The sequence below is a fragment of the Schistocerca americana genome, chromosome 7, assembly GCF_021461395.2.
Source record: "Schistocerca americana isolate TAMUIC-IGC-003095 chromosome 7, iqSchAmer2.1, whole genome shotgun sequence".
Taxonomy (NCBI): Eukaryota; Metazoa; Arthropoda; class Insecta; order Orthoptera; family Acrididae; genus Schistocerca; species Schistocerca americana.
Window position 1 is genome coordinate 51,004,033 of NC_060125.1, and position 20,454 is coordinate 51,024,486.

Genomic DNA, 20,454 nt, shown 5'->3' on the forward strand with positions numbered 1-20,454 from the left:
TATAGTGTCCCAGGAGGAACGGTGAAAAATTCAGAGATATGTCAGGAACGATCACTTGAAGCAAAACGATTCATTTGCACAAATGATATGATGAGGCAATGTCCCAGAGAGAATCTCTTTAATGTACACTTTTATTTATTTTCTGTATTATTCAATACGTTGTCAGATTTAAACATGTGCAACAGCTAGTAAAAATGACAAAAGGCGTTTTGTAAAGTATCAATTGAAAAATACTTGTTACATTCGTACCCATCATAGTACAGCTGTTGTACAGTTCACAATGCAAATGAGAATATCCCACAGTGAACTTCAAAATATTTGTGCCCTCTTTGGAGAAAAAGTTATGTTGCTTGTCTGAAGCTTCTGCACGTTCGCTAACAAGGACAGAGCGACCATGATGCCACCAAGAATCTTTATATCCTACCATTGTAGCAGCAGTAACAGATATAACAACTACGCCAAACACTCGTCGTCTTATATGAAGGCTACAAACCGCAGCGCCGTATTCTGCCTGTTTACATATCTCTGTAGTTGAATACGCATGCCTATATCAGTTTCGTTGGCGCTTCAGTGTACTACTAACTAATATCTATATTGAAGTGTAGTGTTAACGCATTTAGTGGAGAATAAATATTCTCCGGATTTGTCTTAATACTACGTGGTTACCGTTTCTAAAGCGCGCTGCAGATGGGTCGGGAACTGTGAAACAGCGTCGTAGTTGCATGGTATGACGTAGTGGGGTAGAGAGTGGACAGTCGTCTGCTCCCACCACCCCCTTCAGTTTCCAGACAAAGGGGAGAAGTGCTGCACCGCCTTCCGACGACCAGCCTCCCTTCATTCTTCTACCCTCTACGCCTGCCTTCTCCCTCTCAACACCTGAACACAATCCGTTACTACACCTCTACTGTGCATACATTTAATTATTGGTGTCGGTTCACTTCACTTGACAAACATTTATTTAATTTCCCTAAAAATAAAACTATTATGAGTCATCTGCCGGTTTTCAGTCTCGTCAACACATTATTAGTCCTAAAGGAAAGATGAATCGAATCGGATCTTTCTTGTAGGAAATTTGATGTAGCCTGCTTTCATACTGGGAAACGTTTTCACCAGAGACCGCTACTTTAGAGTTATTCAAGAAAAATGTGAAACAAGTGACTTAAAGTTCATGTGTCCAACACACTCACTCCCTACCTGTCAGGAGTTTTAATAGGTAGTTCACAGCAATCACTCATACCACTGTACGAAAATTTGCGACTCTACGATTAATTCCCGGTAAAAAACTAATAAACTGAATTGTGCGTGAACAGCTCTCGGAATGCCCAACGGTACCGACCGACCGCGGTGCTTTCGTCATCGACAGGCACCACTGGATGCGTATGCGGAGGGGCAAGTGATCACCACACCAGTTTTCGTTGCCGGAGCCACTGCTCCTTAATTAAGTAGCTCCTCGGTTGTCCCCACAAGGACGGAATGCACCCCTTCGCCAACAGCACACGGCAGACCTGGACGGTAACACATCCAAGAATTATTTCCCCTATTCGGCATTTTTAGGCCTTCGTTGGCTGCGATATAAGTAGCAACTCAGTGTACACAGTGTGAGCCAACAATGTCAACACAGCTGCCACTGGAGTTTTACAGGCGGCGGCGGTGCATCCCGCTCGCTGCCATTTCCTGAGTAACTTCAATCCTAATAGAGTATATGGAAATTTCGTGGCCCATGATATTTGCCGTGAAATGAATGCAGACACAGCAAAATTCGGTACCTTGAATGTGGAGTATCAACAGCAACTGCACCTGGCAAATCTGAGGTATACGTACTAAAGTGAATGCCACGAAAATGCTGCATCTCCAGACACGGGATTGGAGTTACGTCCACCACTTTCTGTTCCAAACTGACTAAAGGAGGTACACTCCTGGAAATGGAAAAAAGAACACATTGACACCGGTGTGTCAGACACACCATACTTGCTCCGGACACTGCGAGAGGGCTGTACAAGCAATGATCACACGCACGGCACAGCGGACACACCAGGAACCGCGGTGTTGGCCGTCGAATGGCGCTAGCTGCGCAGCATTTGTGCACCGCCGCCGTCAGTGTCAGCCAGTTTGCCGTGGCATACGGAGCTCCATCGCAGTCTTTAACACTGGTAGCATGCCGCGACAGCGTGGACGTGAACCGTATGTGCAGTTGACAGACTTTGAGCGAGGGCGTATAGTGGGCATGCGGGAGGCCGGGTGGACGTACCGCCGAATTGCTCAACACGTGGGGCGTGAGGTCTCCACAGTACATCGATGTTGTCGCCAGTGGTCGGCGGAAGGTGCACGTGCCCGTCGACCTGGGACCGGACCGCACGGATGCACGCCAAGACCGTAGGATCCTACGCAGTGCCGTAGGGGACCGCACCGCCACTTCCCAGCAAATTAGGGACACTGTTGCTCCTGGGGTATCGGCGAGGACCATTCGCAACCGTCTCCATGAAGCTGGGCTTCGGTCCCGCACACCGTTAGGCCGTCTTCCGCTCACGCCCCAACATCGTGCAGCCCGCCTCCAGTGGTGTCGCGACAGGCGTGAATGGAGGGACGAATGGAGACGTGTCGTCTTCAGCGATGAGAGTCGCTTCTGCCTTGGTGCCAATGATGGTCGTATGCGTGTTTGGCGCCGTGCAGGTGAGCGCCACAATCAGGACTGCATACGACCGAGGCACACAGTGCCAACACCCGGCATCATGGTGTGGGGAGCGATCTCCTACACTGGCCGTACACCACTGGTGATCGTCGAGGGGACACTGAATAGTGCACGGTACATCCAAACCGTCATCGAACCCATCGTTCTACCATTCCTAGACCGGCAAGGGAACTTGCTGTTCCAACAGGACAATGCACGTCCGCATGTATCCCGTGCCACCCAACGTGCTCTAGAAGGTGTAAGTCAACTACCCTGGCCAGCAAGATCTCCGGATCTGTCCCCCATTGAGCATGTTTGGGACTGGATGAAGCGTCGTCTCACGCGGTCTGCACGTCCAGCACGAACGCTGGTCCAACTGAGGCGCCAGGTGGAAATGGCATGGCAAGCCGTTCCACAGGACTACATCCAGCATCTCTACGATCGTCTCCATGGGAGAATAGCAGCCTGCATTGCTGCGAAAGGTGGATATACACTGTACTAGTGCCGACATTGTGCATGCTCTGTTGCCTGTGTCTATGTGCCTGTGGTTCTGTCAGTGTGATCATGTGATGTATCTGACCCCAGGAATGTGTCAATAAAGTTTCCCCTTCCTGGGACAATGAATTCACGGTGTTCTTATTTCAATTTCCAGGAGTGTAGAATACTGGACATGGTAGTTCCATCAGTCAGAGCGAAAAAGAGAAAAGCATGTACTGCTAAGAGTCAGCGATGAAGTACGTAGCTTCGAGGAGGTATAACTCGTAATGTGTGGACTGTTACTTAGTTTCATAATCGTAAGCCAAGTACTAGCTGAAAGAGCTACAGTCATCGTCTGGAAACAGAAAGCAGGTGTCACATATTGTTGACATAATGAGTTCCACGTTGTTACGCTTAAGGCTATTTGGAGCCATCTAGGGCACTCCGAGGTAGGAAATCAGAGACACAATGCACAGAGGAGGCAAAAGTGATAGCGTTTAGGTTACGCTCTGGGCAGCCGTCCCACGGGGAGAAGTTTCAGTTCAGAGTTAACTCCACCTACCGTCTAGGAGCTGCCGTACGGCGTCACTACAGAAGATGGCCACTAAAAGGCGCTTCTTAGCACAAAGCTTGATACTTGCTCCTGACAACAGTTATGTCGGTGGGTTGACACAGGTTAGAGAGCTGCTACAGCAGTCCTCATCCGAGAAGGACGGAGGGCGGGGACGAGTGACGTAAAACACGGTTGTTGCTGGCATAACAGCAGCTGCAGTGACGTTTAGCTTTCAGCTGAACCTGTTGACACCAAATTTGTAGTTTGTTAATGTAAAATCCAGAAGCATGTCAACCTACCGAGTTGGAGTAGGAGAAAAATCTAAATGTGGTTGGCCAGAGGCGCCCTGGAGGTGCAGAACGACTCGCCAGATTGGCTGAAGATTGTTAGGTGCCGGTGGATTAGTGGGCCGAGTATAGGAGGGGAGAAATTGGGCGCCACCACGATTCTTTAAAAACCCATGTACTTTTATTGATGGGCAGACCTCAGTCAGATCGCTGGGGCGTCGACTGTGTGGTGTCACCGCCAGACACCACACTTGCTAGGTGGTAGCCTTTAAATCGGCCGCGGTCCGTTAGTATACGTCGGACCCGTGTGTCGCCACTATCAGTGATTGCAGACCGAGCGCCGCCACACGGCAGGTCTAGTCTAGAGAGACTCCCTAGCACTCCTCCCAGTTGTACAGCCGAATTTGCTAGCGATGGTTCACTGACTACATACTCTCTCATTTGCAGAGACGACAGTTTAGCATAGCCTTCAGCTACGTCATTTGCTACGACCTAGCAAGGCGCCATGTTCAGTAATTATAATGAATTCTGAGCAGACAATAATGTGAATCATGTACCGTCAAGAGCGACGTTCATCATTAATGGATTTAAGTTAAGTATAATTACGCCCGCTTTCTGGATTCTAATTCCTTGTCTTGTTCCAGACCTCACGTCAGTATAGTTCTTCTCTACTCACGCCAGCCTGCGTGAGCTAAAACGCGTGCATTTCGGCCTCCTCTAGTAACACGGTGTTGGCTCTTCTGCCAACCCAACAGACTCGGCAAGCTCCGTCATGTCTGTTTTTCTCAAATGGAGTGCAGCTCTGAAGGTCGTACTTAACGTGCTGCTACTGTTGGTAAATTCGCCCGTAGGTTCAGACACTGACTTCTGTTGTGCAACCAACTGCCTTTGCTTTTTCTAATGTTTAGAATTAGTCTTCAGAGTAGTACTTAGTCTGATCGCAAATACATAGTGGTAATCAGATCCCTGAATTTCATGAGTCTCCTGCTGCACGCATCTTGTCGAGCCCCAAAATCCACATATCTCGTAAATGCCCTGTGACAGTGTCTGGCGCTGATCTATGTCATCAACCTGCATGCACGGGAAATTGTCTTTCTGCATTTGCTCCTCACCGCTCGGAAATTCCAGACTGATCTTAAACACTCTATATTCCCTCTATCCCTTGTCAAGACATGACACAATGAAGAATTGAATATAGGCCTCATAAAAGTGAACCAAAAGGGATGACAAGCTAAAAGTAAGTACAATTAATGTAGTTCAGCGCAGGAAAACCACAGTAAAAATATTCGGTAAACTACTGGAAGCCGCCCGGCGTGGCCGAGTGGTTCTAGGCTCTTCAGCCTGGAACCGTGCGACTGCTACGGTCGCGGTTTCGAATCCTGTCTCGGGCATGGATGTGTGTGATGTTCTTAGGTTAGTTAGGTTTAAGTAGTTCTAAGTTCTGAGGGACTGATGACCTCAGGTGTTAAGTCCCATAGTGCTCAGAGGATTTGAAGCAAACTACTGGAGCGTTAAATTAAGTAAAAATCAGATAAATAAATATACATTGTTAATCCAAAACTTTATGACCTCTACCGACCGTGTCGTTGGATGCTGCCTGTTGCACTGCGGGCACGTGTCGCGGTAAGAAAAGCACGTAAGTGGAGCAGACACGATCACCCTAGAGGATTTTTTTTTTTTTTTTTTTTTTTTTTTTTTTTTTTTTTTTTTTTGTCATCAGTCTACTGACTGGTTTGATGCGGCCCGCCACGAATTCGTTTCCTGTGCTAACCTCTTCATCTCAGAGTAGCACTTGCAACCTACGTCCTCAATTATTTGCTTGACGTATTCCAATCTCTGTCTTCCTCTACAGGTTTTGCCCTCTACAGCTCCCTCTAGTACCATGGAAGTCATTCCCTCATGTCATAGCAGATGTCCTATCACCCTGTCCCTTCTCCTTATCAGTGTTTTCCACATATTCTCTTCCTCTCCGATTCTGCATAGAAGATATACGGGCTGCAAATGGGGAAATCCATTGAGATAAGCGACTTTGGCAAAGGGCAGATTATTATTACGCAGAGCCTTTGAACGAGTACCTTGAAAACGGAAAGGTTGGTGGAATGTTCATGCGCTACTGTCGTGAACATCTGCGGAAAGAGATTGAAAGGACGCCAAATGATTGGAAATCTACAACTCTTCGCAGAACGTGGTTTACGGAGGCTTATCTCCTCTGTAAAGGAGTATGTATGGAGATCTGTGTTTCGGAGCACACCGTTCATCGTACATTGTTGAACATGGAGCTCAGAAGCAAACCACCCCTACGTGTTCACATCTTGACCCAACGACATCGTCAGTTACGACTGCAATGGCCACGGGACCATTGGGATTCGATTGTCGATCAATGAAAAGATGCCGGCTCTTCGAGTGAATGACATTTTTGCTACACTAAGTCGCTGGTCGTCTTCATAAACGCCGTCATCCGGGTGAACGACGGCTCGAACCGCGCAGCGCACCACGGACACAGGTTGAAGTCACACCATGGCGCACGTAATAAAGTCCAAAAACGCAATGGCTACAGTAGAGTAAAAGTCTAACATTTAAATTTTAAGGTTGCAATATGAAAATGTTTTAAAATACGAAGTGAATGAAAGTCAATTTAAAATGTAATTAGTTCCTTCACATCTTTGCAAATGTTTCGGCGTAATACAAGATTGGATAATTTCACGCAAAGAGTGTCTGTTTTTGTACGAAATTACGCGTAGTTTGCTAATACAACAATGTTTACATACCAAATAGATATAGCTATTATGTAATTGGCCAATAATAATGTTATCTGCATTCATGCGTACTGATCAGCAGTTAGCATTAATAAATAAATGAAGAAAGTCATTAGTCAGAATATTTACAAACATAACAAAAGCATGGCTCGTGAGATATACTTGATGTGGTATTGACTCTTTGTTAGTCTTCATCTGTTACATTACAGAGTACAATCGAACTTTTAATCTCATAAACTTATAGACGAAGAACGGAAAATATAAATAGAAAATTCTGTACAAAACAGTAAAGGACACAGGAAGGAAACGTGCACACTCATGGGGAAAAAGAGCAATGGAAAGAGAGTCCATAAGTCAAGCCGTTAGGAAGTTTGATGGTACAGCTTTTACAGGTTCTTTAGATCAGTGCGTGAAAATACCTCGTGGAGGAATCATCATTTAGAGGCTGAAAATTCCTGTAGCAAGGAATTCCTGCCAATCAGGTGATAGGCAATAGCTGTTTGTCTTTCTCTCGTAGTGTAGGTGCATGTTTAGTTTGTATTTAGGAATTAAGAGCAATTTAATGAGCTTTTCAATTCAGCCATCATGCAATTCTATATTTGTGGACTATTAAAGAGTATTCCTCCACACAACAGTGTGGAGGATTGAGATTGGTGACTTAATAAGGGAACAAAAGAAGCGTAAATTTATTACAAATGAGTCAGGTATATACTCTCCTTAACTACAAGCTTGTTATCTTATTTTAGCCTGTGTCACCGCTGTACATGCTGCTGCATTCTGAAGCTCAGTGCTGCACTGGATGTGATATCACCTCTTTAGAGGGTGTGCGAACGCCGTTTCCGATCTGGTGTACAGGGTGGAACCGCTAGGGGGTCTTCAAAACTATTCGACGATGTTTGAAGTTGATCTGAAGTAGCAACGGAAGCTTATACTTTTTCAGTCCTCCTGTTTCGTGCCCCCCCCCCCCCCTCTCCCCTCCCCTCACCATGCGGTGTGTTCATGGAGAGATGCGGCATTGACACATGCGTGAATACAACGGCAATGGGTCCCTCTACGACCCCCACCCTCTCCCACCCACATTTCGGCAAAACACTCGGTGGCATCCGCCCACATATATCAAGAATTTTAAAAACGTACCTTTACAGAGAATGCCTGTGAAGTGGTCTTAGGCACCTGCAGACTGGCAACCAAGTAACACACGTCTGTTGATAGTTGCCTGCTTTCAGGTGCCTATGACCACTTCACAGGCATTTTCTATAAGGGCACATTTCACCCTATACGGCAGAGGAAATCGCGATTGCACTGCTCTCCGAAAGGGTGGGATCACGTTCAGTGGGGCTGTTAGCTCACGACGTCGTTCGGGACGGGTTGAAGCATCAGTGAGACGTCAGCAGCATCAAAAACTGTCAAGAATGTCTTCCTGTTGCTCACTGCGAAATGTGTCGTTTTCGAACTCAAAATGTGTGGGAATAAATGCTCCAGGAAATGGTCTCTTCATGCTACCCCGATGCCTTTTCGTGTCGATTCTGAGCCGAGGTTTGACTGAAATGTTTTCCTCGGCCATTCATAAGAAAAACTTTCGATTTCAGAGCGTGTCGCGGTTCTGTCCTCCATTGCAGAGGCGTCAAATAAAGGAGTGAAAAATGGGTAAGAGAGCCTTTGATGACTTTCCCATAGTGTGACACGTCCGCGGTGGCGTTGGGCACAATTGATGCGAAATTTGGTGCCAATGTGACGCACCTTACACCTCACATAAACTTCTGAGTTCTGACCTTTTTCCTTATGTGAAAACACCTTGCTGTTCTTGCATCGCACGTAATGCATATGTGCCTTCCCTTCACGTGTTTAAGCCAAATATTAGGCATATTTATGCGATCGGGAATGCTCAGTAGCAGCCAGGCTACATGTACATTTGACAATTAAGCGTCAGGAAGGAGTATTAGTCATGAAATCATAGGAGAAAATGTTGTGCAAACTTACTAGGAACAAGATCCGACTATTCGGGAGTAGGATCATACAATCTGAGACAGTGTTCCGAGACAAACTTCCGTCACAATGTTCGAAAACGTGACGTCAGATCCACCTAGCAACAGCGATCTGACCGTCCATTGGCATATATATATATATATATATATATATATATATATATATATATATATATATATATATATAAAACAAGAGAAGCGTCCTGATTGGCTGAGGGAGAAAGGGGTGCGATCTCTCTTGTCCTTCGGGAAGAGAGGGCGAGTTAGTCGCCAGGAGGCACTCAAAACGCACGGTCGAGTATAATAAACGGGGCGGCTCTGAAAGAACGGTAGCGAGTGCATATCTCAACTGTTAAACAAGATATAAAGTGAAGTTATTAGTTATCAGAACGCCACGTGTCGTGTGCAGTGTCCATAATGATGTAAATTCAGAAAACTGTGTTATGTGTGTAAAGGATCGAATACAACGGCGTAGTCCTGAGCCGCCATATTGCAAATGCTGATTCTGTGACGTGTGTGACAAAACAATTTCAGTATTAAAAAAAGGATACATGAAACGTTATTTACAATTAACAACTGGCATCCCTGAACACCCCACTTCAGCAGGATCACCACCTACATGGAACCTGGCGACTGAGCACTACTGATAGTGAAGTACCATTACGGAGGAAGGATGTCGGCACCGTCGCAGTGGGAGGGGGTTTAGAAAAAGTGATCCTTTAATTCTATTGTGCAGCGTAGTTACGCTGAGGATGAAAATATTGAGGAACAGTTTTGTGTGCACCACACTGTTTGCAGCAGTAGTAAGAGAGCAAGAAAACAAAGCATCGAAGTGACATTTACGGCACATCATAGGAACGCAAGTAGAACGTCATGTAGTGGGCTTTAATCCATTTAGTGCTTTACACGGCATGACGACATTGGCTGTTAACAGCAACACCATCAGCATTACATGTCACGATTTCTACCGAAGTGAGCGAAGCGACAGGCAGTGTCCTCTGCAACCGACACGGTGTAGCGCTGTTAGGTGACTCTTTCGGACCTGATTACCTAACCTCAGTTGGTTCCCAACGACATCCTCTATAAGCCACCCAAAATTTATCGGTATTGTTTGTTTCAGTCTGTGTATCTGCAGTATGAGTGAGAGTAATGTTAGTGTGATACAACTAAATACTCCTACCGAATGCACCAACTGATTGCAAAACGGTTTTGAGCTCTTTCATTAAACTTTTTTGTATTGCTTTAAATGCAGGTTTATTTATTTGTTGAAATGAGATGTTCCTGTTCTGACCAAATGAAATTACTTTCATCCAACAGTAACAGCGGATTCTTTGATTCCTTAGGGAGAAGGCATGTCAAACTAGAACACATGAAATATTACTTCGCTTTATTACAATAATGAATATAAGATTTACTTACCTTTGACGCAATTTTTTGCCATAGGATTGTTGTATAGTTTACAACTATCACTGACTAGCAAAAGCGCACATTATGCAGTTATTAACAAACTATTTTCTTACAGTACAAAATGCAACGTTTTTAAAAGTACATTTCATCAGAAACTTTAACAACTGTCACTGGCCGGCCGGAGTGGCCGTGCGGTTCTAGGCGCTACAGTCTAGAACCGAGCGACCGCTACGGTCGCAGGTTCTAGTCCTGCCTCGGGCATGGATGTGTGTGATGTCCTTAGGTTACTTAGGTTTAATTAGTTCTAAGTTCTAGGTGACTGATGACCTCAGAAGTTAAGTAGCATAGTGCTCAGAGCCATTTGAACCATTTTTTTTGAACTGTCGCTGTTCTATACAATGGTGTTGGCTCCTGTAGCAGAGGCCACGCACAGACTGGTATGAGCTCTTGCCTGCTCGACACTATATTGACCTCAGCGTTAGGGCTGAGAGGTAGCTGTGGTCTTCTGCAGGGTCTTCCATTTGTTTTTGCGGATTGCATCAAGCACTCGCTAATATCTGTGGTATCGATTCACTTTGCCGATTTTGGCATGACACCACAATCTCTGGACAATACTATGGTTTCAATGTGAACATTGGCTGTTATTACTATAATAATTATTATTAGCAATTGTTATTATTATTATTATTATTATTATTATTATTATTATATGTTCTGCGAGAAGGCAGGTCTTACAGAATTTCTCTCCACATGCTTCCGCCTTCTGCTGCTCTCTTTATTTCCACATGTCTCCCACTTTCTTTAACGTCATTGTCGTGTAACAAGCAGGAGGTACAAACAAATGCTGTGAGGGGCCGTCAGCACACAGGCACAATTACTGGCCTGGCACCTCTCAGCTGTGGGTAGCAGCCTCCAGATGGCCCTCACAAACTTGGATCCCTTGCTGCTCCTGCACCACTTCCTCCAGCTTGTCGTGTACGACGGCTGACAGAGTAGACAGCCAGGATGGGACGCTGTCAACTGAATACTACTTCGCTACTGTCATATACCGGTGAAAAGAGAAATCCTTCCACCATCAGGGGACAAAACAGAACGCACCGTGGAGATACACACAGTTCCACACCAGCTATTACACAGCAGCAATCAGTACCTCCGCCAGCTGAGTATAGTGCTGTGAAGACTGCCTTCTGATTAGCAGTCGGTATTTACAGAGAAGTATGACCAATAACAGAGTGTCTGCAAACGTTACTATTAGCGATACCAACAAGACCATAGATTTCAAAGACACAGCAAAGTTACTTAGATGTCACTGTGTTAGTTTTTAGACATCAAATGCCTCACATCAAACTATACCAAAGTTGAGTGTCGTTTTGTAACGTACTCTTATAATGCCACCCTATCAAACAAGGGTTGGTTCAGAAGCATGCAAATCAGAGTCCGTTAAGGAACCATAGCAGAGAAACAGTTTTCTGCTTCCTTAGATGTATGGGCTGAATGGATAGTAGCATTCAGTTACTACATTCGCAGCAACCATGCACCATCTTGTATCTTCGCCTTCCTTTCATTCTTCTCCCACACACTAACATTTACAGAGCTATAGTTCTTACTGCGTTTTCGGATAATAAAAATTTCGGGGGGAAGACAACTGGCAAGAGGAGGCGTTACCGAGGGCTGGTGCGAGTGCGACGACTTTGCTGCTGAATGTTGTGGATTACCGGGACAAACTTGTGGCCTCACAGCCATTGCCAAGAGCAAAGTTAAAAGCATCTGAGGACTTTGCAGACGTTCCTTGGCATGTTGTCAGCAGAGAAGGTGGAAAGGGGTCGCGGAGAGCGAGGGAGAAGAGAAAATAATAAACAAAATTTCAGCAGTGGCGGAGAGACCATCGAAGCACGAGGAAATTCCAACTTAATATTCCAGAGAAGCAGCGAGTGGAAGGACACTGGGCTTCTGTATACGGCTGCTCTGCGAGAGAGGATATTTTCATTCATATTTACATTCACATCGCTATCTAAATGGCCCATTTTTTGCGTTACATTTTTGCTGCAAATTGTACAAAAAGACAAATTTCTGTTGTTATTTCATAAAATACCTTGGGTATACATATGAACCTACCAAATACGTAAAAAATTATAAAACAATATTAAATTCAGAAATTTTACGAATTTCACTTAAGATTAATTCATAGGAAGGAAAATAAGAAAAAAAAATTGAGAAAAAGATGGTCAAATGTTTATTGAAATGATTTGTCTATAAGTAAGAGATTAATTAGGATAGAGGAATATATTAAGTAGCTTTGAATGGCGCTCGAAGTTACGTACAGCAGATGAGCAAGGATTCTCTATTGCAACATTTTTGATCCAAAGAAATTTTTGGAACTTTTTCACACTTTCGGGCATAGATTACAAAATTCCTTGCATGTGAAAATTTTTACCATGACGCAGACGTTGATTAAGATCCGCACACGCCTTTAAGTACTCAGATATGATAATCGTGCACAGCTGAATGGATAATATGAAGTGTCTACGACCCTAGCTGTGGATCCTGAAGCGAACAAATAAATAAATTTTATATGAATTGAAGGTATTAACAGAAACAAGCTTTGCTTTACGTATTAATTTATTCAATCAAAACCCACATTAAACTCCTGTGACTACGGAAGAAAATTGCTTGATTTTACGAATTTCCCTCATGACAATTCTTGTAAGTACACTTACTGGTTTTTAGTGTTAGTTGAATAAACAAGAAAAATGCCTCGAAAATCACTCGTGCACCGTTATCTAAACTATTATACAAAAAGTTACATTGAGAAATTCATGCATGCGGTAAAGCAATGAATATGGTTGCAGTGTCTTAAGCAAATGTAGACCAAAAGTTGGCCTACGAGGCCAGTGCTGCTAATTATGCTCACCATAATTAATCATTATGAGACATGCAGAACATCATCTTCCATGTAGCTCTGTGAACAGGACTAGGCTCAAGCTTCCGTCGACACGAGCACTGAATCCTACTCACATGTTAATATGTATATCAAATGAGCACAGTTCTCTCTCTCTCTCTCTCTCTCTCTCTCTCTCTCTCTGTCTCCCTCTCTCTCTCTCTCTCTCTCTCTCTCTCCAAATGAACGTTACAGATCTGCACAAGCTGCACACATTTCTCCATCTCCTAGCGAACGCTAAGACTTGCAGCTGAACCGTACAGTCTGTTGTTCCTTCCCACAAAACAGCACATGCCCGCCAATCGCAGAATATTAACACGCAACCTGCCAATGGCGTACTCCATCATGCACAAAATTCCATCAAGAAAAATACACCATGATAAAATGCCAATAAATTTTGGATTCGTTCTTCTGCCAAAAAGCTGTGGTTTCTGCTCCATCTCTGTGATGGCTCAAATTTTTTTTACCAGTCACAAGTTTTCACGACCAGAAACTAGCCTCACATCAGAGGTTCTGTTGAAGTAAAAACTATGACTGTGGCTAGGCTCCTATTTTTCTGCAAGCCACATTTCTTCAGAAAAGCCTAATATTCTTGTCTCCTAAGAGCCACTCTTCAGAACACAAGAAGCTACTCGCCTCCCACTGACAGATTCTCTTCCCGGCCGCAGCTGCAGTGCAGGACTCCTTCATAAACGTGCAGTAACTGACGCCCCTTGCTACTGGCCCAGAGTGGCGCATTTGTCGGAGGCAAAGCCAGAGGCTGCCTGCTTGTGCCGATCCCAGGGGCCACTTTTTTCGTTTTGTCGGTCACTTTCTTGGTTCTCCCAGATCCAGCTGTCTTCCTATCCCTATGCACTCATAAAAAGCAAGGAGAAAAACAGGGAATACCTACACCGTGTTAAATGCATCTGAAGTTAGAAGTCAATGCATAGCCACTGTAACCAAATTAACTTTAATAAAACATTGTTATCGTTTTCTAAGCCATCATTAGCACCTACTTAGTGAGTCTCTCATATTAAATAAAAAGGGGCATTCAAAATTGCATATCACTTTTCATAACATCCTCACAGCCATAAAAGTTTTGTCCTGGATGTGATCTTCTCAGGCTTGGTAAAAGGGAAGGAACAAGTAAAATTTTGTCTCTAATTTCATGAGAATGTCAGGTTTGTACAAGTGAGAATCAGCCTTAATAACTGTTACTAGCGTAGAACAAGTAACCTTGACAATCTCAACATGTAAATAATAATCAAATGACAAACAGAGACAACTGCATACACCCTCAGGGAAACCATCCTAATCTTTACTCGATGCTGGACTGAGTGCTGAAAGTATGTCTTTGGTAATTACTGAATGCATACACAACAGCAAAGAAGAACTTGTGTGGCAGCTGTTTAAACATAAGAATATACTAACGTTACAAAATTAAGAACATGTTACGAAATTAAATCTGTTATCCTGCCTTTGATCAAGTATGTGTGCTTGCTCATTCATTTCAATACAGGATGTAAATATTTGTGACAGAAAGTACACTCATACCACGTACTTTACAAATATCTCATAGTAATTTGAATCATGTGGAAACTACGTATCATCTACAAAATATAAGGACATTAATTATGTTTTGGAAATATGGAAACATCTCATAGTTGTGATCATTACACAAATCGACAAGAGCTATTTCTAAAAGTACAGTACGTTTTTACACAATGATGCATAGAAGAAGTTGAGTAATATTGAAAAAATATAAAATATTATCGTTCCAGTTCTGTGTCTAAATGTAACCATTTTTAAAATACTTGTGCAGTTGATTTTACCCTAACTGAAGTTATACACATGCTATGATAAAATATTTCAAGTTACGTGGTGTAAGCACTAGAGATAATGCGACAATACCAACCACAATTAAAACAAATTTTTATCTTTGAACATGTAATTTTTAATTAACTGGTAATATATGTGACAGCAAAAAAATACACAATAAAAAATACGCTATAATAAACACACGAAACATTGACTTTAAACGTGGCCGAGCGGTTCTAGGCGCTACAGTCTGGAACCGCGCGACTGCTACGGTCGCAGGTTCGGATCCTGCCTCGGGCATGGATGTGTGTTATGTCCTTAGGTTAGTTAGGTTTAAGTAGTTCTAAGTTCTAGGGGACTTATGACCTCAGCAGTTGAGTCCCATAGTGCTCAGAGCCATTGACTTCAAACATGGTGTTTATGTAGCGATGAACTTGATCTTCTTTTGGTATCATTTTGGATCATCATACTCACTCTGGGGGTTCACTTTGTTGCATGAATGTAGTGGAAGTTCATTTCACACACAATGTACTGTGGGAGAACACGTATTTCAATTTGGCGCGTTTCCATCTGGTTGTCGCTCACAGTGTAGGTGTGAAGCATCGAGTAGATTCGGCCAGTACGTTGGAGAGCCGGTGCGTCTCCTGACAGTCTGCCCAGGTATAGTCCGTAGGCAGGCGACACTGACACCAGGTGTGACATCAGTCATGATGTGACCGGCATGGCAACAGCTGCAAGAAGCATTCAGTCTGTGATGCTGTGGCTGGAGCTGGTCGTTCATCTGGTCCCTTAGGGATTCACACATACACCTTGCAGCTTCAGTTTCACGCAGCTCAATGTTCCTGACGTCGTATCTCTTGAATTATGTGTCGTACAACAATATCGTTGTTTTCAGATACATCCAGTATTATATGTGATTCCTGTCTGAGATATATGTTGTTAGTAATAAAAAAGTAATAAAATAGAAGAGACATGCATGACGCGGCAGTTTTTTACGTATCCCTGGCTTTATGACGTCATGTCTCCTGAAGTTGCATCTTTCTACGTAAAATCGGAAATGTATGCGGACATCGTGTGCGAAACGTGTTGTGAATAGAGTTAGCAGTAAAGAAGAAATAAATTAAAACGTCATACACGATGAAACAGTTTTTCATGCATTTCAGTGTTTATGACATGATATATCCTGAACTTTGTGTTGTACAATGGTATAACACATCTGGTCCATTCAGCAGAAAAATGAATACTGTCTGGAAAATGTGTCGTGAATACAGTTAGTAGTAGAAAAGTAATAATTTAAAACGTCATGGTTTATGCGGCAGTTTGACTGCATGAACAACTAAAACGTAGTAAGTGGTAACCTTTTTTTGCTTTCATCATTTTGTGGGGCTGTCAGCGAGAAAAAGTTTCGTTACGGTTTGATATAACGTGTACAGTTAGTCGCAAGTCGCTAAGTGCTCTCATTCTCAAATACTGGATGAATAAAGTATGAGTATTTGCGCTTAGTCAGCCATACAGTGTTTTCACCCTCACCCCACATCTTCTATATGTAGGTACGTATAAGATAGCTTACCTGTTAGTACTGGTATAACGTATCTCCATTCCGGATATCACTCAGCTGTTAGAGCGTGAAGCACTCACACAGACAAAAATTTTCGAATTTGCAAAAATGGTTCAAATGGCTCTGAGCACTATGGGACTTAACATCTGAGGTCACCAGTCCCCTAGAACTTAGAACTACTTAAACCTAACTAACCTAAGGACATCACACACATCCATGCCCGAGGCAGGATTCGAACCTGCTACCGTAGCGGTCGTGCGGTTCTAGACTGAAGCGCCTAGAACCGCTCTGCCACCAGCGGCCTGCTTCGAATTTGGAATATAATATTTAAAAGATAAGATACGCCCGGAAAATGCGGGAGGTGTTGCACTACACGCAGAAGAAACGTTTCGTGAAAATCGGTTCTGAGTAGCTCACCAATTACCACGAAGAAAATCAGGAAAGACAGATTAAATGGTAACTTCGGAAGCCGAATTGCTCTGACGAAATGAAGACGCCCACTCTTTCCTTTGCTTCTGTTCAGTCCTTATTGTTCGTGAGAAACAATGAGCCGTAATTCGGCGTGGAACAAAGGCGGTTGATCCCCTCTGTGGTGAAGAGACGTTGCGTGGCTCAGGATAACAGGAACCTGGGCTCCAAGGTAGGGGAGTGCTTAAGATTGCCCATTAACTGTAGTAAGGTGCGCCTCGGCTGCATGCGAGGGGACACGGTTTGACTATAATGTGTCTCTGATGGCGGCATGCGGCAATACAATACTTAACTTCATAATTACAGCGGTTCGCACAACCAACATAATTTCATTTATCTAATGCTTCGTGGAAGACGACTAGGCCGCGTAAAACTGAAAGAGATAGGCGGCGTGGATCACCAGCTAGAATACGGGTTTCTCATCTTGTAATGCGCAAATAATACGAACCAACACTCCGACTATCATCAATGTAATAGTAGAATTTTTTAAAATACACTTTACACGTATCAGTAGCAACACGTAGGACAGCAATAATTATATAACAAACATTACAAACATTTTGGACACACACACATCTGTAAAAACTATTTTTGCATGGACATATACATATATCTTCAAGACAATGTAGTGACAGATTTCAAAGTAGCTGTGTTTATCTATTTGTAATTTGAGAATAACTTTATTAAAGACTGAATAATGTAAACAAACCTGCGTTCAGAGCTTCAACTTTCCGTACTAGTTTTTACTGTTTCCTTTTCCTGTTTTCGGCTTAGAAGGTTTTTATACATTCATGCTCATAAATTAAGGATAATGCTGATAAATGGTCAAACAACGCTCTGGTGGGCGGTTTGCGAGTTTAAATCACCTCGGGGTACGACCATGCGGTGCATCTGACCTGCGGTCGTCGCACTGTGGCGCTGCCAGAAGTCCACATACGCAGTATTGGTGTATGTGAGAATATGGTGCAGCGAGTAAGTATGCAGACGTTTTCAGACTTGCTAATGCTGACTGTGTGTTGAAAATGGCTCAAAGAACACATATTGATGACGTTATGAAGGGTAGAATACTAGGGCAACTGGCAGCTGGTCAAACACATCAGGTCGTAGCACGGGCCCTCCGTGTGCCACAAAATGTGATCTCAAGATTATGGAAACGATTCCAGCAGGCACGAAACGCGTCCAGGCGCTACAGTACGGGACGTCCACAGAGTACAACACCACAAGGAGACTTATATCACACCATCAGCGACCTCAGACGGCCACTGAGTACTTCAGGTAGCCTTGCTCGAGACCTTACCGCAGCCACTGGAACAGTTGTCTCCAGACACACAGTCTACAGACGACTGAACAGACATGGTTTATTCTCCCGGAGACCTGAAAGTGCATTCCACTGACCCCTCTCACAGGAGAGCCCGTAAAGCTTGGCGTCAGGAACACAGTACATGGTCACTGGAACAGTGGTTCCAGGTTATGTTCACGGACGAGTACAGGTATAGTTTGAACAGTGATTCTTGCCGGGTTTTCACCTGGCGTGCGCCAGGAACCAGATACCAACCCCTTAATGTCCTTGAAAGGGACCTGTATGGAGGTCGTGCTTTGATGGTGTGGGGTGGAATTATGATTGATGCACGTACACCCCTGCATGTCTTTGACAGAGGAAATGTAACAGGTCAGGTGTATCGCGACGTCATTTTTCACCAGTATGGTCTCCAGGGGTGCAGTGTGTCCCACCTTCCTCCTGATGGATGATAACGCACGGCCCCACCGAGCTGCCATCGTAGAGGAGTACCATGAAACAGAAGATATCAGGCAAGTGGAGTGGCCTGCCTGTTATCCAGACCTAAACCTCATCGAGCACGTCTGAGATGCTCTCGGTCGACGTATCGCTCCACGTCTTCAAACGCCTACGACACTCCAGGAGCTCCGACAGGCACTGGTGCAAGAATGGGAGACTATACCTCAGCAACTGCTCGACCACCTGATCCAGAGTATGCCAACCCGTTGTGCAGCCTGTGTACGTGTACATGGTGATCTTATACCATATTGATGCCGGGGTACATGCACAGGAAACAGTGGCGTTTTGTAGCACAAGTGTTTCGGGACGGTTTTATAACTTATCACCAACACCGTGGGCTTACAGATCTGCGTCGTGAGTGTTCCCTATGTGCCTATGCTGTTAGCTCCAGTTTTGTGTAGTGCCACGTTGTGTGGCACCACATTCTGGAATTATCATTAATTTATGAGCATGAGCGTATAAATGTACATTACTTTGTTAGGTGCCCCAGTGGTATAAATTGGACGACTTCTCGGTTGGAATCTCGCCGGGGTTTCATCTGGCGTGAACCAGGAACCAAGTACCAACCTAAGAAGTATCCCAAAGGCAACCCAGTGCAAAGCTGCTGTAGAGTCTGGGTAGTCACGTGGCAGTCAAAGATACGACACTTGGCGACTGTGGCGGCCGCCACGTCTGGCACATACTATACTGGACGTCATAGTAGATCGCAGCTCTTTGACGACCAGAGGTTGGCTGCAGAAGGTTTAAATGCTGCTGTCCAGGGATGACCATATTCGAGAACCCACATTTCTGTGGCATACGTAAGCACCTCGAACGGAGCCAGTGATTCAGTTCCGGCTGCTGCTACACGGTGGTGCACTGAACCACTGAAGCGCCTCGTTCCTTCTGGCTGCTGTGTCGGTAGGTCATCGAATGAAGAAGTTATATTTTTCTGAATAGTTATACTCGTTTAAGAGTTACAGAATTACATTTTGAAAAAGAAACGAAAGGAGATACGATTACCAGGATACGAAAGCGTGCTGTTCGAATGATATTCACTCTTGACAGTTCTCCTCTGATGTTGTCAACAACTTCATTTGTAGCACAAATATGGAAATTGTCAGGTGTACTAGACCTGATAAATGTGCTATTAATACACCATGTCTCACTGTCGCATCAAATGAGTTTGCGATTGCGAATAAGGACTGCGATCAGCTGTAGAATGGAATGAGGACAGTGAAAATTTGTACTGCACCGAGACTCGAATCCGGATTTTGCGCTTATCGTGAGCCGTCGCCTTACCATTTGGCTACCCGTGCATGACTCACAGCCCCATCCAAACTTTCATATCTCGTCAACCACACGTCTACGACGTTATATGGAGCTTTGAGTCTAACCGTGAGTCGTGCAAGGGTAGCCAAATGGTAAGGCGGCCGCTCACGAGAAGCGCAAAATCCGGATTCACAATTGCAAATTCATTTGATATCTTTCGTAACGACTTTTTTTTTGGTCATCAGCCTACTGACTGGTTTGATACGGCCCGCCACGAATTCCTTTCCTGTGCTAACCTCTTCATCTCAGAGTAGCACTTGCAACCTACGTCCTCAATTATTTGCTTGACGGATTCCAATCTCTGTCTTCCTCTACAGTTTTTGCCCTCTACAGCTCCCTCTAGTACCATGGAAGTCATTCCCTCATGTCTTAGCAGACGTCCTATCATCCTGTCCCTTCTCCTTATCAGTGTTTTCCACATATTCCTTTCCTCTCCGATTCTGCGTAGAAC